The sequence below is a fragment of the Bombina bombina genome, chromosome 3 (assembly GCF_027579735.1).
Source record: "Bombina bombina isolate aBomBom1 chromosome 3, aBomBom1.pri, whole genome shotgun sequence".
Taxonomy (NCBI): domain Eukaryota; kingdom Metazoa; phylum Chordata; class Amphibia; order Anura; family Bombinatoridae; genus Bombina; species Bombina bombina.
This window is the reverse complement of record NC_069501.1, coordinates 826,937,406-826,956,370: the sequence shown is the minus strand read 5'-3', so window position 1 is coordinate 826,956,370 and position 18,965 is coordinate 826,937,406. Positions and strand designations below refer to the sequence as shown.

Genomic DNA, 18,965 nt, shown 5'->3' with positions numbered 1-18,965 from the left:
AGGGGTTAATATATTTATTGAAGTGGCGGCGATGTCCAGTCAGCAGATTAGGGGTTAAAAAATGTATTTAAGTGTTTGAGATGTGGGGGGGGGCTCGGTTTAGGGGTTAATAGGTAGTTTATGGGTGTTAGTGTACTTTTTATCACTTTAGTTAAGAGTTTTATGTTACAGCGTTAGCCCATAAAACTCTTAACTACTGACTTTTAAATGCGGTAGGAGTCTTGACAGGAGAGGGTGTACCGCTCACGTTTTCCAAGACTCGTAATACCGGCGTTAGGCAAATCCCATTAAAAAGATAGGATGCACAATTTACGTAAGTGGATTTGCGGTATGCTCGAGTCACGGAAGAAAAGTGAGTGGTACACCTGTACCTGCCAGACTCGTAATACCAGCGGGCGTTAAAAAGCAGCGTTGGGACCTCTCAACGCTGCTTTTTAAGGCTAATGCAAGACTCGTAATCTAGGCGTATATTTCTTCTATACCCCTTTTTGAATCATGACCTATAAGGTCTAGTGGGAGTTTGTATGGTCTTGCTATATGTTCCCTCTTCAAAAACATTTTAATTTTCCCCTCTATCCTGCAAATAATTTTGTGGGCCAGGCAATGTACTCCTCCACAATACTACAATGCAAGTAGTAGGTCGTGTGCAATTTTGTCTTTTTTAAAATATATATTATGTTGCTTAGAACCACAGAATATGTTTTTTATTTATTTTTATATAAATGTTTACAATTCTTGTAACAGTAGATGATGCCTGTAATCAAGGAACAGCTATAGCAAATAGCACAAATATGAGAAGCATTAAATTCAATGTTCTTGTTAGATATGGAACAGTTTACATTTGCACAGCCCTGTTATTCTGCAGTATAGATATTTAGTAAAAAAAAAAAAAAAAATTTTAAACCATTTAGCTTCATTTTGAAATTTTAATTTGACAGAAAGTATAGTCAATATATTCTATCTATATTAAAGATTTTATTGGTACTACTATAGATTTTAATGGTACTACATACTAATAATGAAAATAATTTATCAAACCCATATACTTAACAAAGGGATGTAGGGGAATCAGAGTTCCAGGAAAACTATTTTAATCTTTTTTGTATAAAAAAATAAAAAACTCAGAAGGAAACAGGACTGTCCATCCTATGATATTTCTTTGTTGGCTAGACAGGAAGCTGGCACAAACACAGCTTTCCTGTTAACGTTTATTATAATTTGTTATTGTGTTTTAACCTTTACCACTAGTGTCCTGAAAACAAAAGATTGGCTAAACCCCCAGCAGCGAAGGAATTAATTAATTAAAATGCAGAATGCCCCTATTTCCCCACTGCAGTATTGGCTCTGTGGATTTGCATTTAGTAATGACAAAATGGAAACTACCCATGTGAATTAACTGATGCTATCTGGGGGTTTTTTCTGACAATCTATTGAAAATGCATATTTGTGTATACTAATAAATTTTCCAGCTAACCATTTTAAAATGTCCAATCATGGCCTCAAGAAGGGAGAGTACGTCTGTAAACGTGACCTAAAGCAAGAGTTTGTGTGACCTAGTTTACTCATGTTACTTTCTAGATGTTCATTTAAGACTAAAAAAACGTGTTTTTTCTTTTTTTTTTTTATCTAGGACTATAAAGGTGGGCTTCACAAGTTAAATAGGCCTAAGGACATTTATTTTTATCTAGTCGAAAAGAGATGTGTTTTAGAGTTATTTACGCCTAAATCTATGTTTTTAACTTATGTCTATATAGATCAAGCATTATAAATTTCTAAGGATTAAAGATTTATAAGAATCTTCCAAGCCATTTTTTTGGAAAGCATAATTTTATTTTGTATAAATTCCTGCAAGTTTTTCAATGGAATAAATATATATACAGTTCAAATGTGTAAGCACTCACCGATCTTCCCAATAAAACATAACATGCATTGTTCCAGTTAAAAATATAAATTAAATAATTTATATTTTAACTGGAAGATGAAATGTTATGTTTTATTGGGAAGTTCGGTGAGTGCCTATTCATTTGAACTGTATTACGGTGAAGATTTGTAGCACCCTGGCAGTTGCAATAGAAAAGTGAGTGCTCCTTTTAATGTGAAATGTATGTAATATATATATAATATATGTAATATATATAGAGTATATATAAAATTATTTTTGAGGTTGGATAACACATATGTATTGTTCTTTTTAACTAGGCTTAAACAGGCTTAGGCCAAGTTCACTAATGTACGAACGATGAATGCAAAAAACATGGAGGACTTAAATGGACATTGTACACTATATTTATCTTTGCATAAATGTTTTGTAGATTATACATTTATATAGCCCATCTGGGAGTGTATTTGTAACAATATAAATAAAATATAGTTTTGCTTATTTTTTGAATAACATTGTGCTGATTTTCAGACTCCTAACCAAGCTGTAAAGTATCAGATGTAGACTGAAGGCTACAGATTCCTGTTTTCTCCTGATTGTGTAATCTGTCTTTTCATATGCAGGGGAAGGGGGTATCTGCTCTTACTGCTTTCCCAGCCCCTTTCACTGGGTGTCCCAGCTTAACCTCATCAACAGTGTTCTAAACTGGGAGTCAATTTTTAAAATGTTTTATAATGGATTTTTAGATTAGTATCGGTGCATATTCCTATTTATAGTAGTTTTTATTACATGCAGTTTTATTAAAATTGGTGTACACTGTCCCTTTAAAGAGACAGGCGCCATCCCTAATGTCTGACCACTGTGTGCAAACAATATGGAGGATTTAAAGAGACAGGTTCCTGCATCAGCGAATGGGTAGCATATAAGGGATCCTAACACCATTAATAGCTATGTATGACAATCTGGAAGCTGTTAAAGGGACAGTCTACACCAGATTTTTTATTTTTTTAAAAGATAGATAATCCCTTTATTACCCATTACCTAGATTTGCATAACCAACACAGTTATATAAATACACTTTTTATCTCTGTGATTATCTTGTATCTAAGCCTCTGCAAACTGCCCCCTTATTTCAGTTCTTTTGACAGACTTGCATTTTAGCCAATCAGTGCTGGCTTCCTGGAACTTCATGTGCGTGAGCACAGTGTTATCAATTTGACACACATGAGCTAACACCATCTAGTGGTGAAAAACTGTCAAAATGCCCTGAGAGAAGAGGCAGCCTTCAAGGGCTTAGAAATTAGCACATGACCCTCCTAAGTTTAGCTTTCAACTAAGAATACCAAGAGAACAAAGCAAAATTGGAGATAAAAGTACATTGGAAAATTGTTTAAAATTACATGCCCTATCTGAATCATGAAAGTTTATTTTGGATTAGACTGTCCCTTTAATAAGTTCACTGTTAGCTCTGCACCTTTTATTGCTGTTTGCATACCTCCCTTCAGTTCCTCAAAGCTTTCTGGAGGTGAGGGGAACTCACCAGTGCTTTTTGAATGGAGCTGTGTCAGGACAGGTGTGCCGGGTTGGGAGTAAGGTCATGCCTCAGATGAGCAGTCCCTGAGAAGTTGCAGATGTGAGAACAGGCAGACCCCATTACCCATGGCAATCCTATTATATGTGGTATGGTTGGGAGGTATGTGTTTAGCAATTACAAGAAAAATCAGACAGCTTTATAAAGTGCCGGGTGGTGTTATATCAAGAGCTGCTTTATTGATTAGCAACACCAGTGTAAAGTCTGCCATAGTAGGCACAAAGGTTGTAGGTTACAGAGCTTTATAAGTTTCCTAAGCCTACAAATGTTTGGTAATAGTAATCCTAGAATAATGTATGATATAAATAGGCTTTAATATAGTCTGGTTTGTTAGGCCTAAATAGGATACACTTTACAAATCCATTAGACTTAAAGATAAAGTGCTTTTTCAGTTTAATAGGCCTAGAGATGTATACTAGCCTTAAAGGGACAGTACTAAACAGTACTAAAAAAATGACTTCTGTGAATTAGCTCTAAACCTTTTATTTTTGGTTTACTTTTTTTTTTAATTTTTGAACGATTTTCCATCAATAGTATTAAACGATCTCACAACACAAGAGTTGAGCTGCCTAAATATTTCCTCTGTATAAAAATTCTAACATCTGCTTAAACGTTTTCTTCATATGGAATTAATAGGAAAATAAAAGAAAACATGCTTACTTTTTTTGACTGAATTAGAATTTGGCAGCAAATTGTCTAGTCTTGGAAATAAAAAATATTTTATTGTGAGAAAGTTTATGGATAGCTGAAATATGTAATCTGAGATATTATTTAGCCCATGCATTATTTAATTTAGTCTAATGAACAATTACATACATGCTGCCATGAGATTGTTTTTGCAAACGAATACAGGTGGCCTCAGCAAATGAGCAGCTAACATCATCATAGGGAGATTGTACTTAGTTTATTATTTTCTGATTACCATTATTCCATCACTATTATCGCTCTTTATGAATCGTAAAGCATGGGTAAAATCTGTAGAATCTGAGAAATACAGAAAGCGGTTTATCTTATAAAATGGTAAAAAAAAAAAAAGCAAGAAAGAAAATAAATCTTTGTTCAATTTGGCATCAGCCATCTTCAAAAGTCTACAATTTCTAAAAGGGATAGTACCCAAATAATTTTAATATTATTTTTTTAAAGAAACAAAATAATCATTGTGATATTATCTCAAGTACAGTTTAATGATGTAATCCACAAAATACTGTGGGCTTGATTACGAGTGGCATGCTAACTTCAGCCCGAACGATATCGGGTTCACCACAGCTGTTTTATGAGTTGAAAGTAAATTTGAATGAGTGAGCTCAATCATGATTTACGCTCATCGGGTTAGCGCAACTTCAGAGCTGTGGTTAACTCAAATAAAAAGTGGAAAAAACACATAAAAAATACATTGTACATTACAGTTACACCCATAACAACACTCTCTAATAAAACATTTTTAAAAATTGCATAAAAAACTTATAAGGGCTCAAAGATATAAGGTTTCAGGTGTTAGAAGAAAAAAAAAGGCTGCAAAGGGCTTTGACATAGAGATACATAAATACACGTCTAAATATATATATATACATATTGGGGCTGATTTAACATGAGCCTTCAGGCTCGCAGGAAACAGGAGTTAAGAAGCTGCGGTCTTAAGACCGCTGTTCCTTAATTCGTCCACTACCTCTGAGGTGGCGGACAGCAATCAGCATGATCGGATACGATCAGGTTGATTGACACCCCCTGCTAGCGGCCGATTGGATGCGAATCTGCAGGGGGCGGCATTGCACAAGCATTTCTAGTGAAATGCTTGTGCAATGATAAAGGCAGACAGCGTATGCTGTCGGCATTTATTGATGTGTAGCAGACATGATCGCTACAGCGGATCATGTCCGTCTGCACATTGATAATTCGGCCCCATTGACTGTATCAACTGACAAAACAAACTGACTATGGATGAGCAGCCAGAAGGAGAAGGGAATACAATACTTTGGGACTACATATACTTCATAAAGGACTACATTGGAAACTAATTGGTACACCAAGGAGATTAAAAGTAAGTCTTTACATTACTTAGGAGATATTTTTTTTTATCTTTACTGCCCCTTTAAGCAGTATTGCACAATATTAGCCCATTCCAACAAATATTATGGTGTTTTAGAGGCTTGAAGAAGAATTACAAGAGATGTCAAATTTAAAATGAATGTCTAATTATTGACTGATTCTTAGAATATTACATTACCACAGTTCTATAAAGATTATACAACTTATATCATTGAGAATGCCATTACTCAACAAGAGTTTGCTTAAATATGCAAACTTGATACCAAAACATACTGTAGCCAAATCAACCTACAAAAAGGAAAGTAGTAGAACAAACATATGTTGACGTATATTACACCATGGCTTCATTTAATGCCAGAACATCTGTAAAACCCCTAATAGTATTAGAAAGTTCACAATGTCCTCTGCAAAAGTCAACACTTGGCACAAGTAAACCTCACCACCAGATGTATTCCCTATGCACTTCCCACTCAACCTCAAAAATCCAAATATTTCATAACCAGTGTTAATCTAGCGTAAACAAGTGTAAAATATCGCTAAAAATACGTTACTAATTCTGAGTATATTTTTGCAAAAAAATAATAATACTATTACCAAATATTTTCAGATGGCAAGTGATACACTTCTAGCTTGCAAGAAGCATTTATCATTTTTGACTGTAAATATCACCTGTTAGCATCATTGATGAAGAAATTTTTGGAAATGTTCTGTCATTATCTTTCCTGTAATTTGATAGATGTTAAGCCTTTTTTTCAAACCCTTGTTTCTGAGACCAATATCTAACTCTTGTCGCCTGTCTCCTTTACCATATTTTCAATATTTTCTCTTTGTCCCTTTATTCTTCCATTGTAAATTTACGGTACTGATATAGTGATTATCTAATATAATTAAAAGATGATGACCCAGATTACAAGTGGAGTGCATACATACATACATAATTGCACATATCTACATACACACATAAAAATATAGATCACTATCTGGCAATTTGATGAAAGAATCTGGGTGTGGCAGATGCTTGTTTGATGGAGGTGGGATAATGGTCTGAGGCTGTTTTTCAGATTTTGGTCTAGGCCCTTTGGTTCCATTGAAAGACCATCTTAATGCTACATGAAAAAAGACATTTTAGACAACTGGATGCTTCCAATTTTGTGGCAACAGTTTGAAGAAGGCCCTTTCCTTTTTCAGAAAGACTGTGCCCCTGTGCATAAAACAAGGTCCATGAAGACATGGTTTGCACAGAGCCCTGATCTCAACCACATTAAAGACCATTTGGATGAATTGGAATGTTGATTGCAAGCCAGACATATTTTTGTTCCACATCAGTTCCTGACCTCAAGGTTGTGGGAATGACTCCATATTAATACCCATGGTTTTGGAATGGGATTTCCAACAAGCTCATATAGGTGTGATGGTTAGATTTCCACATATGTTTGGCCATATAGTATATATTAGTACTGTCTTGTCTGCAGCTTCTCCAAACAGGGCAAATATCCTGGTTTTCTGGGGCTGCCACAGCTCAGCCTAGGATATACCACAACTTAATGTAGGCCGATCCATGGTACTGCCTCTTCCTGTTGTAGACCCAGCTACTAAAATAACAGTGGTCTTCCACCCACAAGTTCCCTGGCCTACCTCTCCTGGAACGCCTTGTGAACATGTTGTGAGGTATGTAGATAGAGAAGTTTTTTTACTTGATAATTCAAAGGTAATTAGAACAAGGGAGTGCACTTGATACATTGCTGCTCCTCCTGAAAACCTAATTTCACTATGGAATAACTAAAAAAAATAATGGCAAAAAAAGATAGATGGGCCCAAACTCTAATTAGCCACAGGAAATTGCTATCTGCTGATTATATTGTTCTTGTGTAGTCACTCAAATTAGTGTCTTACCAAAGAATAACTCAGAGAACACAGAGCTGCATATAGTCACCAACTGTTTATTATCCTAACTGAAGTTGTTACCATATATGGTAGAAACACCAACAGCCAATCAACATTATGTATGCAAATTGACAAACACATCACATGACATGTTAATAACATTACATTGATGTCTTCATTTTGGGAGACATACTGAAATGGTCTTACTATCGTTTTGCTTGTCTTAATTTATTTATTATTAGTGTAATTACCTTTGAGGTTACAAGTTTTATGTGGATCATGTACTAACTAATGCTGCCTGCATTGATTAATGCAACCTACTTAGAGGCCTTCCCAACATCGGTTTGTCTTCTCTCCGATCTACAATGAATCACACAAGCTTTTTAATTGAGCTGTCACTCCCTGTATTTACTGCGTATACTCTACAGAATTAGATTCAAAGTACCTGTACTTCAAAAACAATCTTAAATTTTGTCTATGTGTTTATGTTTGCTTTTAATATATTATCTCACACATTCTTTGAGGTTAATAAAGAGACATCAGGTTTCTAGCATACGAAATGTTTGTGATGTCTTCATTGGTAAGCAGATAAGCAGATCACTAACTAATAACCCGCAGATCTCTACAAAGCACTAAGCCTGAACTGTAAAAATGAGAGGGATGCACCATAGTGCTGAAATACAAACACTGCACACCTGGCATAAACATTTAAGCAGCTGTTATATTTTTTTAAACATCACTGCTCATACCATTAATGTGCCCATGAATAGCCCTGGTGATAATGTAACTAAGTCATATTGTACATTTTACAATTATTAAAAAAAAAAACAAGTGATTTAACTGTATAACCCACATTAGTTAATATGTATCATTCTGTATTAGAAAATAGCTGTAAAGTTCATGATTATGCACATACTGACTAACCATCAGGTTTGCAATTGTTACTTGACCTACTCTCAGCCTCTTACAAGGTGTAAGGAATTATATTTTGCTCTTCCTAAAGTTGAAGCTATTTTAACCATTTTTCTCAGATTATGAGGTAGATTTATCAAAGCTTCAACTGATAATACGCTGGAATCCTGCATCAAATTTGACGCAAGATTTATCTGCCATAGTTAACAAAGCGTCAAGATCAAATGTTGAAATAAGTGACGTAATATACGCTCCAGCGATATCAATCCAACGCAGATCGATGCTTGCATCATTCCAGATGTTTTGAATTCCCATTTGACTCTATTTGACCCTTTTAACAATTTATCAAACATTTAAAAGGTACGCTTGCGTCTATTCCGACGCAGCGTACCTAGTTTTCAAACCGCCACCCATGAGGCCACGAATGCCCTAGAAATCAATGGGAGTCTGAAAACACAGAAAGGTTATGTTCGATGCTGCAAGACAATGAAGCATATCCTATTATATAAAAGGAGAAGTGTGTTTGTCCGAAGCTGTCATGCGCAGTAGAGACAGCACGAGGACAAACACACCTTTGAGATCGCTACCTGGTCTGCGGCAGTGGAGGGCGTGGCCGGGCGTGATTGGGGGCGTGGTTGGACGTGAAGGGGCGTGGACGGGCGTTAAGGCCTGCGAAGGGGGCGTGGCGGGGTGTGACGGGGCGTGGTCGGGCGCGGTCGCTCGCAAGATAAAGGGGAGAGGGATAGAGAGGGGGAAGAGAAAAAAAGAGAGGGGGAGAGATAAAAAGAGAGGGGAGAGAGAGGGGGAGAGAGATAGAGGGGGGAGGGAGAGAGAGAGGAGGGAGGGAGAGAGAGGGGGCGAGGGAGAGAGAGGGGGGGAGGGAGAGAGAGGGGGGAGAGAGAGAGGGGGGGGGGAGAGAGAGGGGGAGGGAGAGAGAGAGAGAGGGGGGGAGAGAGAGAGAGAGAGAGAGAGCAAAAGAGAGGGGGGAGAGAGAGAGCAAAAGAGAGGAGGAGAGAGAGCGCAAAAGAGAGGGGAGAGAGCGCAAAAAAGGGGAGAGAGCACAAAAGAGAGGGGAGAGAGAGCGCAAAAGAGAGGGGGGAGAGAGAGCGCAAAAGAAAGGGGGGAGAGAGAGCGCAAAAGAAAGGGGGGAGAGAGAGCGCAAAAGAGAGGGGGAGAGAGAGAGCGCAAAAGAGTGGGGGAGAGAGCGCAAAAGAGAGGAGGGAGAGAGAGAGCACAAAAGAGAGGGGGGAGAGAGTGCAAAACAGAGGGGGAGAGCGCAAAAGAGAGGGGGGAGAGAGAGAGCTCAAAAGAGAGGGGGAGAGAGAGCAAAAGAGGGGGGATAAAGAGGGAGAGAGACAGCGAAAGAGAGGGGGGAGAGTGCACAAAAGAGAGAGGGGAGCGCGCAAAAGAGAGGGGGGAGAGAGAGCGCAAAAGAGAGGGGGGAGAGAAAGCGTCAAGATCAAATGTTGAAATGTGTGACGTAATATACGCTCCAGCGATATCAATCCAACTCAGATCGATGCTTGCATCATTCCAGATGTTTTGAATTCCCATTCGACTCTATTTGACCCTTTTAACAATTTATCAAACATTTAACAGGTACGCTTGCGTCTATTCCGACTCAGCGTACCTAGTTTTCAAACCGCCACCCATGAGGCCACGAATGCCCTAGAAATCAATGGGAGTCTGAAAACACAGAAAGGTTATGTTCGATGCTGCAAGACAATGAAGCATATCCTATTATATAAAAGGAGAAGTGTGTTTGTCCGAAGCTGTCATGCGCAGTAGAGACAGCACGAGGACAAACACACCTGGCCTTTGAGATCGCTACCTGATCTGCGGCAGTGGAGGGCGTGGCCGGGCGTGATTGGGGGCGTGGTCGTACGTGAAGGGGCGTGGCCGGGTGTGAAGGCCTGTGGAGGGGGCTTGGCGGGGTGTGACGGGGCGTGGTCGGGCGCGGTCGCTCGCAAGATAAAGGGGAGAGAGATAGAGAGGGGGGAGAGATAAAAAGAGAGGGGGGAGAGATAAAAAGAGAGGGGAGAGAGAGAGGGGGAGAGAGATAGAGGGGGGAGGGAGAGAGAGAGGGGGGAGGGAGAGAGAGGGGGGGAGGGAGAGAGAGAGAGGGGGGAGGGAGAGAGAGGGGGAGGGAGAGAGAGGGGGGAGAGAGAGAGAGAGGGAGGAGGGAGAGAGAGGGGGGAGGGAGAGAGAGGGGGGAGGGAGAGAGAGAGGGGGGGGAGAGAGAGAGAGAGAGAGAGCAAAAGAGAGGGGGGAGAGAGAGAACAAAAGAGAGGAGGAGAGAGAGCGCAAAAGAGAGGGGAGAGAGCGCAAAAAAGAGGGGAGACTGTGGACTTTAAAGCAGCGAGTAACTATTGGGAACAGTTTCTGCAGACGACCGGAGGAAACACGCTGCTCTGGATTACCTGGCATCCTTGTTTATGTGGTACCGCTACAACCGCAGTGGGATCCTGGCGGTCTGATCCGGGCCGCTCCCTTCTTGACAGCAACAGAGACTGGAACAAGCCGATTAGTTTCTATCCCAACACAGACTGCTTGAATACTTTCTTTACTAGATACCCGTTTCTGGGTGGCCTTGTTGCGATCTAGCTGGGTTCTTGGAGGATCGCATTGGTTATAATACTTCAAATATTGGTGACTCATTGCCTGTGTTTATATGCCTTGGATATATTTATGTTGGAACAATGTAGTTTGATATCACCAAGCTTAATAGTCAAAACACCCCTTATTTAGCGATATAGTGCTTTGAATATGGTATACCAGACATCCTAAATAAGATTTCATTTTATGTAGTGGGCAACTGTTTTACTGTGAAAGTGGGGTTATGGTTCCTTTTTTATAACAATTTATATACCAGTATTTCATACAAGACCACTCTAGGATCTTATGGTGAACCCTTCAAAGGTTTAAATATCTATGGCACACCAAATGTTTCATATCTAGCAACACCTTGTGTCCTGTTTAATGCTTCCCACCATCCATATATATATTCATAGTAGTCTGTGTTTTCCAAGACGTTCTGATTTACCACTGCTGAGCCATTTATCCCTGCAGTTGTAGCCTTTAAGGCTACCCCTTTATACATTTTCCTGTCACAAGATAGTATAACCATTCCTAACGTTTTTATAGGGATGTCAAGTTACGTGCTATAGTAGGAACTTATGATATATCATGCGCCCTGTATTCTTTCTATAATTCTACTAAATTTTCATGTGAGCAATAAGTATAGTATCTGCAAGTAAGTTTTCGATGACATAATAGTATTTACTGCTCGTATAGGGATATCGGGCTCTGTGTAACATAATAGGAACTAACCATATGTGTATTTAATCCTATAGCCATTGTGTTTTGTATTTCATGTGAGTTTGATCTGTTTGCTAGGAATGAGCACATAACTATTTGAGGATCAACCATTCACTACTTGCATGCCCCCTAGCTATTTGTGTTTTAATTATCGCTTTTTAACATACAGTAGTATGTCCACTCCTTAAATGTTATATTATTTCTATGCTCCTTTACTGCTTCTATATAGAAAGGGTATTTAGCTACCTATTCGCTTCAGCCCTAGATTATATTACAGCCTCTAAACCCCATTTACACCCATAATGCCTTAATGAACCATTTTAAGATGATGTCTTGTTCCCAGCGGCCGAGGTAGCGAGACATCTATTTCTCCCTACACTTTTCTGGTTCTTAGTAATCATTTATAACCTCTCAATATGGGTGTATATTTATTCTGGGCATGATTTGTCACTCTAGACTTTGGCTCAATATTATATATTCCCTCACTAGGCTTGGTGGTGGAGACCCCTTCTCTGTGGCAACCTCACATATAATCCCTTCTTACTTCTTCAACTCCTACATTTTATGTAGCTATAATTATTGAAGTTTACAGTAGTTACATTTCTCGTTCAGTATTTTCGTAATATTTTAGTGTTATATTCCAATCATATTGCAGGCAGAGCTTTACCAACAATCTTTTAGCGTTACCCTACCCTGTTAAATTGTTCATCAGAAATATAGTATTAATATTTAAAAAATAAGAGGTCCTTCATTTGGGGTCCATGAGTGGCCCCTGCACATTAAGGTTTACCCACCTTATACTATATTAACTATAACTATGTGGTCCAAGAGTGGCCACTCACATCATTAGGTGGGTTTAGAGTTTGATCAGCAATTACTGCCTGTACTGAAAGTGTAATGTGCCATTTAATTATACTGTGCATTTCCTTCACTTGTTTTTGTAGCTTAACCTGCAACAATTTGCTTTCTTTCGTATGTATGTTATGGCAACTATTAATTGTATGTTTTGAAAAGAACCTCAATAAAAAAAATATTAAAAAAAAAAAAAAAAAAAAAAGAGGGGAGAGAGCACAAAAGAGAGGGGAGAGAGAGCGCAAACGAGAGGGGGGAGAGAGAGCGCAAAAGAAAGGGGGGAGAGAGAGCGCAAAAGAAAGGGGGGGGAGAGAGCGCAAAAGAAAGGGGGAGAGAGAGGGCGCAAAAGAGTGGGGGAGAGAGCGCAACAGAGAGGGGGGAGAGAGAGAGCGCAAAAGAGAGGGGGGAGAGAGAGAGTGCAAAAGAGAGGGGGGGAGAGCGCAAAAGAGAGGGGGGAGAGAGAGAGCTCAAAAGAGAGGGGGAGAGAGAGCAAAAGAGGGGGGGTAAAGAGGGAGAGAGACAGCGAAAGAGAGGGGGGAGAGTGCACAAAAGAGAGAGGGGAGCGCGCAAAAGAGAGGGGGGAGAGAGAGCGCAAAAGAAAGGGGGGAGAGAAAGCGTCAAGATCAAATGTTGAAATGTGTGACGTAATATACGCTCCAGCGATATCAATCCAACGCAGATCGATGCTTGCATCATTCCAGATGTTTTGAATTCCCATTCAACTCTATTTGACCCTTTTAACAATTTATCAAACATTTAACACGTACGCTTGCGTCTATTCCGACGAAGCGTACCTAGTTTTCAAACCGCCACCCATGAGGCCACGAATGCCATAGAAATCAATGGGAGTCTAAAAACACAGAAAGGTTATGTTCGATGCTGCAAGACAATGAAGCATATCCTATTATATAAAAGGCCAAGTGTGTTTGTCCGAAGCTGTCATGCGCAGTAGAGACAGCACAAGGACAAACACACCTGGCCTTTGAGATCGCTACGTGATCTGCGGCAGTGGTGGGCGTGGCCGGGCATGATCGTGGGCGTGGATGGATGTGAAGGGGGCATGACCGGGTGTGAAGGCCTGCGAAGGGGCGTGGCCGGGTGTGACGGGGGCGTGGTCGGGCGTGGTCGCTCGCAAGATAAAGGGGATAGAGATAGAGAGGGGGGAGAGATAAAAAGAGAGGGGGGGAGAGATAAAAAGAGAGGGGAGAGAGAGAGGGGGAGAGAGATAGAGGGGGGGAGGGAGAGAGAGAGGGGGGAGGGAGAGAGAGAGGGGGTGGGAGAGAGAGAAAGGGGGGAGGGAGAGAGAGGGGGGAGGGAGAGAGAGAGGGGGGAGGGAGAGAGGGGGGAGGGAGAGAAAGGGGAGGGAGAGAGAGGGGGGAGAGAAAGAGAGGGGGGAGGGAGAGAGAGAGAGGGGGGAGGGAGAGAGAGGGGGGGAGGGAGAGAGAGAGAGAGAGGGGGGAGAGAGAGAGAGAGAGAGAGAGAGAGAGAGCAAAAGAGAGGGGAGAGAGAGAGCAAAAGAGAGGAGGAGAGAGCGCACAAAAGAGAGGGGAGAGGGAGAGCGCAAAAGAGAGGGGAGAGAGAGCGCAAAAGAGAGGGGGAGAGAGCGCAAAAGAAAGGGGGGAGAAAGAGCACAAAAGAGAGGGGGGAGAGAGAGCGCAAAAGAGTGGGGGAGAGAGCGCAAACGAGAGGGGGAGAGAGAGAGCGCAAAAGAGAGGGGGGAGAGAGAGAGTGCAAAAGAGAGGGGGGAGAGCGCAAAAGAGAGGGGGAGAGAGAGAGCTCAAAAGAGAGGGGGAGAGAGAGCAGAAGAGGGGGGATAAAGAGAGGGAGAGAGACAGCGAAAGAGAGGGGGGAGAGTGCACAAAAGAGAGAGCGCAAAAGAGAGGGGGGAGAGAGAGAGCGCAAAAGAGGGGGGAGAGAAAGAGAGCGCAAAAGAGAGGGGGGAGAGCACAAAAGAGAGAAAAGAGAGAGCGCAAAAGAGAGGGGGGAGAGAGCGCAAAAGAGAGGGGGGAGAGCACAAAAGAGAGGGGAGAGAGAGAGCACAAAAGAGAGGGGGAGAGAGAGAGCGCAAAAGAGAGGGGGAGAGAGAGCGCAAAAGAGAGGGGAGAGAGAGGGGGAGAGAGCATAAAATAGAGGGGGAGAGAGAGAGCCCAAAAGAGAGGGGGAGAGAGAGAGTGCAAAAGAGAGAGGGGAGAGAGAGAGCGCAGAAGAGAGAGGGAGAGAGAGCGCAAAAGAGAGGCGGAGAGAGCGCAAAAGAGAGGGGGAGAGAACGCAAAAGAGAGGGGGGAGAGAGAGAGTGCAAAAGAGAGGGGGAGAGAGAGAGAGCAAAAGAGAGGGGGAGGGAGAGAGTAAAAGAGAGGGGGAGGGAGAGAGCGCAAGGGGTGGGACTGCTGTACTGCAAAAAATGGCCCGTGTGAACGGGCTTTAGGACTAGTTAGATAATAAAAGTAAATTAGAAACTTTATGAAAATTGTATACTCTTAAATGAAACAATATTATTGCTCCAAATTTGGTCATTGCGCCTGCGTCTTTACGCCCTATGTAAATAAAGAAACAAAGTATTCAATGAATGTTTCCATTCATTGAATACTTTGGCAGCAAGCGAAAGCGACCTCGTTTATTCCGATCTCAACATCGATAGTATACATACTTTCCTCTTTTCCTGATCGGCAATGTAAATAATATAGTAAAAACATTTGCGCATGCGCTACACGTGAACGAGCATGGATTGTCAATGACGATTTGTTAGGGAACGCATGCACAGTTTAATCGCGTTACGTGTGCAAAAAGGGGCTGGACGCCACGGGGTATGAGCTATAATTCGTTAAAGGCAATGTCAATCAAATTAAATACGAGGGACAAGATGGCGGGCGGAGGAAGAAAGTAAGCGAAATAGGGTTATAAATCCTTTGATTATGGTTTTTTCTTAAATTATAAAAAAATTGATGACTTAAACTAATGTTTATTTTCGGTAATTAACAAGATGAGGAAGAGGGGTGACCGTGACTTGACATTCACTTTAAGGTATGTAATACAAGTCCCACTCTCCACTTCACATCAAATTTCACGCAACACTTTCACACCAAATTTCATGCAATACTTTCCGCACCAAATTTGACGCAATACTCCTAAACAACCCATAAACTAGTGAAATTTTTCCATCACTTTTGATTGGGAAATGCATATTCACATGATTTATGACATCAGCCAATCTGATTTAAATATACATTTTCTTCTATCACTAACAAATCAAATTGCTCAATACTTGTGTCATTGATCACTCAACAGAATTTGTAAGTGCCATTTGTTACATTGTGTATTATACTTTGACAGTATCTTCTACAGTAACTGCTGTATCTGTCCTCCTTAGCTCTTTTAGAAAGGGGGACAAAAAAAGTAAATTTAAAGGGATATGGAAGTCAAAATTAAACTTTCATAATTCTTATAGAAAGCATGATTTTAAAATATCTAATTTCACTTCTTTATAAAATTTACCATTTTCTCTTTGTATGCTTTTTTTAAATTTAATTAAGCTCCTTTCAACTAATGAGGTATTCTAGGACCAAACAATTTATATTGAGCACTATATGTATAACATTTATGCAAGACTCATTGGAAACTCTGCTGCTAAATAGTTAAAAGACACATGCACGCTCCTGTGCCTACCTCAGTATGCTCTTGTGGAAAGGAGCAAAGTTTCAACAAAAGGACACCAAGAGAAAGCGTTAAATGTGGTAATAGAAAATTGCAAAGTTTTTAATGTTGTACGCTCTGATTCGTAAATCTCACATGTCATTTCATGCTAAATATGATGACTACAATTCCCTTTCTTTAGAATGTAGTTACCAATGAATGACTTCTAAACGAACAGACCAATCTTTAGATATTCAGGTTACACTAAACAAAATCAATTCTGACTTTTAAGGGACATGAAAGTCACTTATATTGCTATTTATATTATTCTAAAAGTATGGATCACCTGAGTGGCCACACAATTTTTTTTTATAAATCATGTGCACTATTTATACAAAATGTGCACACAATTTAAAGCCACATTGGGGCTCTGTAGGTAAGCAGATTGTCATAAATGTGCTTCTGAGTCTTCTTGTTACCTAAGGATGGAGCAGATATCTGGCTTATTGCTCTACGACAGTCCACCATGTTCGCATCCCTCATCAGTCACATGCTCAGATCAAATCAGTTAAATATGCAGTTTTTCTGCTTGTATTTTACTGACAAGTGGCCAAAATATCAGACTGGACATCTGACAAAACTACAGTGAAGCACTTCCCTGCATTGTCTGACAATATTATGTCTGTTTTCTTTTAAAAAGAGAAGTACTGCAAATAAAATGCAGTTCTTTAATTACAACAGAGGTTTCACTACATTTTTACATTTTGCGATCAACAAGGACGAATGTAAGCCCCGGTGTGGTGGTAAATCGTGCTTAGAGTTTAGTAAATAGTGCTGACATTTTATTAATCGTGCACACTTTATTAACTTTTGTATTCAAAGTTAAGTACATATTACTAAGATTATAATTAAAGTGATAATGCTAAGTCATTTCTAGATTACCCTTTTCAAAGAAAATGTTTTTTATTCTACAGTCACCTCGTTTTTTCCCCCCAGTAAATAAATAGATGGGAAACTGCATAAATACATTTATTTTTATTTTCAATGCATTATTTTTTTATTTATTTTTTATCTTATGAAAAATATGCCATTAAAAAACAAATAGAGATATTACATTATAACAGGTTATCTGTATTTTCACTATATCATTTGTTGCAAAGCATACGTAGGGAAGCTCAAGAGCAGCAATGCACTACTGGGAGTAAGCTGATGACGCACATGTATGCCTCTTGCCATTGGTTCACCAGATGCGTTCAGCTAGCTCCCAGTAGCACATTTATGCTCCTTCAACAAAGAACACTAAGAGAATGAAGCAAATTTGATAATAGAAATACATTGTAAAGTTGTTTAAAATGGTTTGCTCTTTCTTGATTATGAAAGAAAGAAAAAAGTTGGGTTTCATGTCCCTTAAACTGTGCTTAATTTGCAAAAGCATTTAATTCATGCTATCAAGATGACCATTTTAAATCTTTTAAAACATTTATTGTGCAATGCCGTTTGTAATGGCTTATGTGTGCAATACATTGAATGCCCTTTTCAATTGTCCTAGTTTGAAATTTAAATCACTCAGTCCTGGTTCTAAATATCCATCTTCCATTGTGCATTACATGGAATCTGTTTCTAGCACTATTCTGTGTCAGGTGACAAGAGTGAAGCACATTTGTGGTACACTCAGTGGCCCCATCGGAAAAGCAAAAAGTACCACTTTAGTATGGTCACTGAGTGTATCTCACACCTGCAGACTACATGTAATTAAGCAATAAGAGAGGTCAAGAATATAGGGCCAGATTATGAGTGACTCGCTAACAGTTGCATGACCAATATTGGGTTTATTGTGGCTTTTTACGCACCAGATGTAGTACTCGTATTACAAGTTGAAAGTAAACGCGATCGCTTGAACTCAATTTAATTTAACCGCATCGGGATAGCACGACCTCAGAGCCCTGGCTAACTGTTTCGTGGAACAAAAATGTGTCACAAAGCACATCAAAAATAAATTAAAAAGTACAGTTACACTTTTAATAACACAATCTTGTAAAAATGATTAAAACAAATATATTGCACAAAAAAAGTTATAAGGGCTCAAAGATATGAGGTCTCAGGTGTTAGGGAAAAAAAGGCTGCAAAGGGCTTTAACATAGAGATACATACATATTTTCATAATATTCATTTTTAATAAAGTGTTGTAGTGTGTATTTACTGTAAATATTTCACTTTCCAATGTTCTCCACATAGTAGAATATGTTCTAAGTATTTTTAAATATATATTCCTATATATTTATATATACACTCTATATATATATATCTGTACATATCTATACCTATATATAATCATGTATCTCTCTCTCTCTCTCTCTCTCTCTCTCTCTCTGTCTCTCTCTCTCTCTCTCTCTATATATATATATATATATATATATATATATATATATATATATATACCTGTATATTATATTATATATACCTGTATATTGTATATTAATGAATAAATAAAACACATTCTGTTATGTGGAGAACATTGGAATGTGAAATATTCATATTTTCATGTCGAGTTAGTGCTCTACTCGCGGGTTAGGGCGCGAGTAGGGTGGTTTTTCCACTTTTCTTGCTCCATTGACTTCTATGGGGGAATACGTTAACACTGTCGCGATATTCTAACTTTGGCTTTTTGTGTACATCAAATTATTTAGCACGCAAGTTAAAACTTTTTACTTTTGACTTGTAATACAAGTGCTACCGACTTACTTCTAGTGGAGTTAGCACTTGACCTGGAGCGATAAATACCACTCCACTCGTAATCTGGCCCATAGCTGAGGGGAGGGGTCTGCTAGTATTTTAACAAAACTGGCTTTGTCA

General features: G+C 39.6%; 1 protein-coding gene across 1 annotated transcript in view; it reads right to left on the bottom strand.

Annotated features, from left to right (window-relative positions):
• COL4A1 (collagen type IV alpha 1 chain) overlaps positions 1–18,965 on the bottom strand; it is a 364,281-nt gene that overhangs the window by 257,602 nt on the left and 87,714 nt on the right. The gene's annotated exons all lie outside the window — the stretch shown is intronic.